The sequence below is a fragment of the Monodelphis domestica genome, chromosome 1 (assembly GCF_027887165.1).
Source record: "Monodelphis domestica isolate mMonDom1 chromosome 1, mMonDom1.pri, whole genome shotgun sequence".
NCBI lineage: Eukaryota > Metazoa > Chordata > Mammalia > Didelphimorphia > Didelphidae > Monodelphis > Monodelphis domestica.
This window is the reverse complement of record NC_077227.1, coordinates 230,795,359-230,801,366: the sequence shown is the minus strand read 5'-3', so window position 1 is coordinate 230,801,366 and position 6,008 is coordinate 230,795,359. Positions and strand designations below refer to the sequence as shown.

The window sequence follows — 6,008 nt, the reverse complement described above, 5'->3', positions numbered from 1 at the left end:
ATAAAAGACTGTCTGCTCTTTTATCCAGCTATAGCACTGCTGGGTTTGTTCCCCAAAGAGACAAGTAAAAAGACTTGTACAAGAATATTCATAGCTGCACTCTTTGTGGTGGCCAAAAATTGGAAAACAAGGGGATGCCCTTCAATTGAGGAATGGCTGAACAAATTGTGGTATATGTTGGTGATGGAATACTATTGTGCTTAAAGGAATGATAAAGTAGAGGAATTCCATGGAGACTGGAATGACTTCCAGGAAGTGATGCAGAGCTAAAGGAATCCTGGAAAACATTGTACACAGGGACTGATACATTGTGGTACAACCGAAGTTGATGGACTTCTCCATTAGTGTCAATGCAATGTCCCTGAACAATCTGCAGGGATCTAATAAACACTATCCACAAGCAGAGGATAAACTATGGGAGTAAAACCACCGAGGAATAAATTAAAAATGAAAGTTATCCATATATAAACAAGGTGTCTTTCCACTGATTCTACTCTCATCTAAACCTTTGGATAGTTCAAACTTCAAATTTTACAAGGTAACCTTGTGTTTATCAAGTAAAAAAGAATTTTCAAGTCCATGTTGTATGGTAGCACTGGAGAAAATGCATCAAATATTTATAGGACAGCTATAATACCATTTTTCTTGTTATTTCTTCCTCCCTCTTCTCAAATGTATAACCCACCATTGTTTTAGTTCCTCTAGTCACAAAGCTGTAAAGTTATATCAGGCTTTTCCCACTTATTTCTTTCTAAACACTGAAATTAGATGCCAGGACATGTTTTTTTGGGAGGTGGAGGAGGCATGAGCTCTGTATCTGGGTCCAGATGATGCTTGTGGGCTTGTCCTTGAGAAGCTTTCATACATTTATCAATTAACTCAAAGAGGATTTCCTTGGTGACTGGGTTGGAGATGCTGTTACATACAGCCATGGCAGTGTTATAAGCATTTGGAAAGCTTTTGTCTGTTCCCTGTCTCATGAAAACCCAACTGTTGTTCTCATATTTGCATTCTATAATTTTATTGTCATATTGTTTTAGTTCTTTTGTCACCACAATTTGTGCAAATGTTCTTTCATAACCTCCAACATAATGGAAGGCCAACATTCTGGGGAAGCAGACCTTCTCCCCCCATTCTGGTTATTTTTAGGCAAAAATCTACAGAATTCAGACTGGGAGGTTTCCATTTCAAAATATTGTCACACCAGCCAGGTTTGTATTTTCCAGTAGGCTGAAAAATAAGTCCACTTCATGACTGACTTCTCTAGCAAAACTTCCTTCAAGAAGCTTTCTTGAATTAGAGATGTCAAAAAATGGCTTGTTCCTAACACTAAAGGGTTCCTGTGTTTTGTCAATGAGACCGTTGTTCACTTTTTCATGTCAAGGGCTTATTATTTCTTTCTCAATACACTGCAAACGAGTATTGAAATCACAGTTTCCAACTGGTTGTCCATTAAATTTAATTATGTTGTATAGCAAGTACTGAGGGATGACCTGTCCATTTACTTTGTCAACAATCATTTCCCCATCCAAAAGGGTATTTGACAAATGAATATGAAGATCCTTATGGAATGGGAATTCCAAATTTGACACATGAAAAACTGAGTTGTCTCTATCTATCAAAAAATCTTCATTTGTGCCATCAATCAACATCATGTACCGAGTACCATCTGCTTTCCAGCTTACTTTATATGGATTCTGCTCTAGAAATTTAATATTTTGCTTGTCCATGGAAACTGGTTGTGCTCCAGGGAATCCAGAACCTTCCCAGCCACAGAAATGATGACACTTTTGCTGTATTTCTCCTAACTTTGGTTGATTTGTTTCTTGGGTTATGCCTTTAACTGTCACACCTTCTAAAAAAATAACTCCCAGTTTTAAACGTTCTTTTCTTCTTTTGACAAAGGAAGTACTCAATCCAGGCTCTGATTCTTTTTTCCCCTCTTCTTCCTCCTCCTTCTCTTCTTCTTCAAAACACCACTCTGGCAATAAAGGTGGGGGAGGTGCTTCTTCTACATCCCCATAATGTCGAAAAATTCCTTCAAATAATCACCTTTATAGATTCCTGGTGGCCTGGCATGGGCAAAAGTAGCAACTGCTGCTTCAATACTCCAATCCATCTTCTCAACCAAGGAGGCACATATGAGGAAACCAGTTCTATTGAAACCATGAGTACAATGAACACCTATAAGTTCAGGAGGATTCTTCTCATTAAAAAGTTCACATAGATGGATGAATGTATCTGTGTTCTCAGCTGTAGGGCATTCCCCATGGCCTTTACACTGAAGCTTTATATACGTGATCCCTTCTTTTTCAATATCATTTCTGTCATAAAACCTCGTAGTATTTGTCAAATCCACCAACAGTCCCATTTTAACCTTTAGGCTCTTCAGATAGTTGGAGAGCATACTAGGATGGAATCAATTCTCTTCAGCAACTTGACTATCATATCTTGGTCCTAACATAGTCTTCAGAGGTATGAATTTTCCTGCCACAGGCTGGCCTCGGCACGGGCAGTGCAGCCACCGCGGTGGGATCTTGTTGTGTGACATGGTCCCAGATGCGGCAGAGGCAGCTGGATGTCCGGGGCCTCTGAACCCCCACCCCACCCAGGACCCTCCTCCTCCCTGAACAGCTTCTCTGCTCCACCTGTGAGAGGGAAAAGGCATAGGTCCCAAACTTAGCCTGCCACAGCCGCTGCTGTAAGAGATGCTGCTCTGAGATCTGCCACCGCCAATGCTGTCTCCTCAGCCTAAGGTCCAGTTGCTTCCCAGTGCCAGTTTCATTCAGACAGCACTCCACAACAGCCAGCGCAACCACAATCAGCTATAACCTTTTGAACCAGTTATTTACTTTAGGTCAGTCCCCCTAGTCCCCTCCCTTGATATGCTTCCCTTTCTAGCCTCTACATTTAAATGCTCCCTTCCCCTCCCCCCTCTCCTTCCCTCCCTTTATATATTCCCTCCCCCCTCCCCCTCCTTGCTTATCCTTTCTTTCTTACCCTGTTGGATAAGACAGAATTCAGGATCCCACTGGATCTAGATGCTCTTCCCTCTCAGATTTGATTTCACTGAGAGTAAGGTTTAAGCAATTCTACTTCACGTTCTCTTCCTTTCCTTCTCATATGAGAGTCCTTCCCCTCCCCTTCCCATGTGTATCTTTATATGGGAAAGATTATTCTATTGATTCCCCCCCCATTTCTTGAAGTTAATCTTAGTATTATCGACGGTTCCCCCCTCCCTTTTCCTTTCTTTGCTCCCACTTTCCCCAAATCTTCTTAATGCCCCAATCTTTCCCTATGCATACTTCTTCTAACTACTCTCATGATGCATACAATTTTTGAGAGTTACAGAAAATATTTCCCCACATATTGATATATATAATTTGATGCAAATGTAGTCCTTATAGAAGAGAGTTTGACTTAAAGAAAAAGATAAGATTTATCTCATTTTCCCTTTATTTCATATTTATCTTTTCATATTTCTCTTGCTTTCTGTGATTGGATGTCAAGTTTTCCACTAAGTTCTGGTCTTTTCTTAGTAAATGCTTGGAAATCTTCTATTTTGTTGAATGCCCATACTTTCCCCTGGAAGTATATAGTCAGTTTTGCTGGGTAGTTGATTCTTGGTTGGAGACCTAGCTCTCTTGAATTTCTAAATATCATGTTCCATGCTTTGCGGTCTCTTAGTGTGTTAGCCGCTAAGTCCTGTGTGATCCTTATAGGAGCCCCCCCTATATCTGAAGCTCTTCTTCTTAGTTCTTGTAGGATTTTCTCCTTTTTTTGGAAGCTCTTGAATTTGGCAATTACATTCCTGGGGGTTGTCTTTTGGGGATTTACCCTTTCTATTTCTATTTTGCCCCCTTGCTCCAGAACATGTGGGCAATTTTCTTCTATAATCTCCTGTAGAAGAGCATCTAGGTTTTTATTTATCTCTGGTTTTTCTGGGAGACCAATAATTCTGAGATTGTATCTTCTTCCTCTGTTTTCCATGTCTGTGACCTTTTCAGTGAGATATTTCATGTTTTCTTCTAATTCATTAATTTTTTGGCTTTGCTTTATTGATTCTTGCTGTTTTGTAATCTTGCTGTCTTCCATTTGCCTAATTCTGGTTGTTAGGGACTGGTTTTGCTTTTCAGCTTTGTCTGCCCTTCTATTAGAAGCTTCCAGCTCTTTCTCCAATTGTGAAGTCTTGTCTATCAGACTGCTGATCTCTTTCTTCCATTTTCCTTTCCAGAAGGTTTCCATCTTTAGGGCATGCTCGCTGTCTTCCAGTTGCTTAATTCTGGTCTTATGGGACTGGTTTTGATTTTCAGCTTTGTCTGCCCTTCTATTAGATGCTTCCAGCTCCTTCTCCAATTGTGAAGTCTTGTCTATCAGACTGCTGATCTCTTTCTCCCATTCTTTTCCCAAAAGGTTTACATCTTTTGGGTAAGCTCCAGTTTGAGATCCTCCAGAACTTGTGGATATTTTCCATTTTGGGAGGCATGTTCTGATTTTGTTTGGATTTCCTCCTCATTCTCTTCTTTTCCTAGGGTACTCCCTCCATAAAACCTTTCAATAGTCACTTTTTTCCTCCCTTTCTTCTTGGAGGCTTGATTTTGGGACATGTGAGCAATCCCTTCAATGGTTTTATTCCACTTTCTTTTTTTGGTCTAGGGTCTGGGTGATGTGGGAAGGTTTTCTGTGAATTTAGGTTGCCTCAGACTAGTTCTTCCCAGCCTCCGAGGTTTCTTAGAGCACAGGGCTCCTGTGTTCAGCCCAACCTCCCAGGCGATCAGCACAGCCCACCCAGGTGTTCAGCTCTGCCCAGGTGCTCAGTGCAACCTCCCCAGAGTTCAGCTCCCCAGCCCCCTCTGATCAGCACAGGATTCTCCCTTGAAAATGCCCTGAGAGGTCATTTCCTTGCAGTCTTTAGATCCCAAGGACCCTGGTGTCCACACCCCGCCCCAGACAGAGACGCTCCTAACTCACTCACTATCCCAGTGAGCACTGATAGCTTACTCTGGTTTGGTGGTCGGGGGGGTGGGGGAGGAAGTGGGAGGTGGGGTGGCTCAGTTCACGTTTTTGTGCGAGCTTTTCCTCCTCCTTATAGTGTGGAAATGTTGAAACCCCTCATACCTTCGTTTCTGTGGGGTATTGGAGAGTCTCTCCATTCTTCCAAAGGTGATTTTTATGCTCTTTTGAGGAAGTCTATTTCTTTCCATGTCGGGGAGGGGAAGAGAGTCACATCTAGGATTGCAGCCATGTTTACCCAGAAGTCCAGCATCCCTTCTAAAGGAAACCTGTTGGGTATTTTTATCTTTTTCTGTTATTTGAACTCTCATATCTAAGGTTTAGTGTGCCAGTTTTAGCTTTTCATTTTAAGCTTCTCCTTAGAAAATAAGCACATACCAAATCTCTGTATGTAGGTCTCTTGTTCGAGACTATTTCTAATGGCAGGGCTACTCCACCTGAACCCTCTACAGTGATAACACATTGTAAATGATATTAAAACACAGATCTCACTGTGATATATGAGTGATAACCCAAAGAAATGATTTTGTGTTAGTTGCCCTGAAGAAAACAACTAACAAAATACCAGATTACTTGATTCCTCTGATTAGGCAGTAATGTCAGTGGAATAGAATACTGTCATGGGAAAATGGTCACCTACTACTATATAAGTGTAGAGGCAAACACTAGATGTTCATTGGAATGAAGCATCAAGAAAACCAAGACATTTATTTTTATAACCAGTGTTGGCTATTCTTTACCAGTGACATTATTCTTGTAATAGATACCAAATGATCCCAGTAACAAACTGATGGATGTTTGTACTTGGGGTAGATCATTGAACCCTCGTCCACATATTCTGATTAAAGAGCTTTATTTTGATTGGCATGTGGAGAAATTGTTCTAAGATTAGACCAATTAATAACTAGTGTATTTTAAGAAATTTAGATTTTGAAGGTTTTCTGCACATGTTTTAAGAAAGGATCTTCATGGACTACATTTTTTTATATTCTTTT

General features: G+C 40.7%; 1 pseudogene; it reads right to left on the bottom strand.

Annotated features, from left to right (window-relative positions):
* Window positions 1-646: 646 nt before the first annotated feature.
* Window positions 647-2,551, bottom strand: LOC100018782 (mRNA-capping enzyme-like; annotated as a pseudogene).
* Window positions 2,552-6,008: the final 3,457 nt, after the last annotated feature.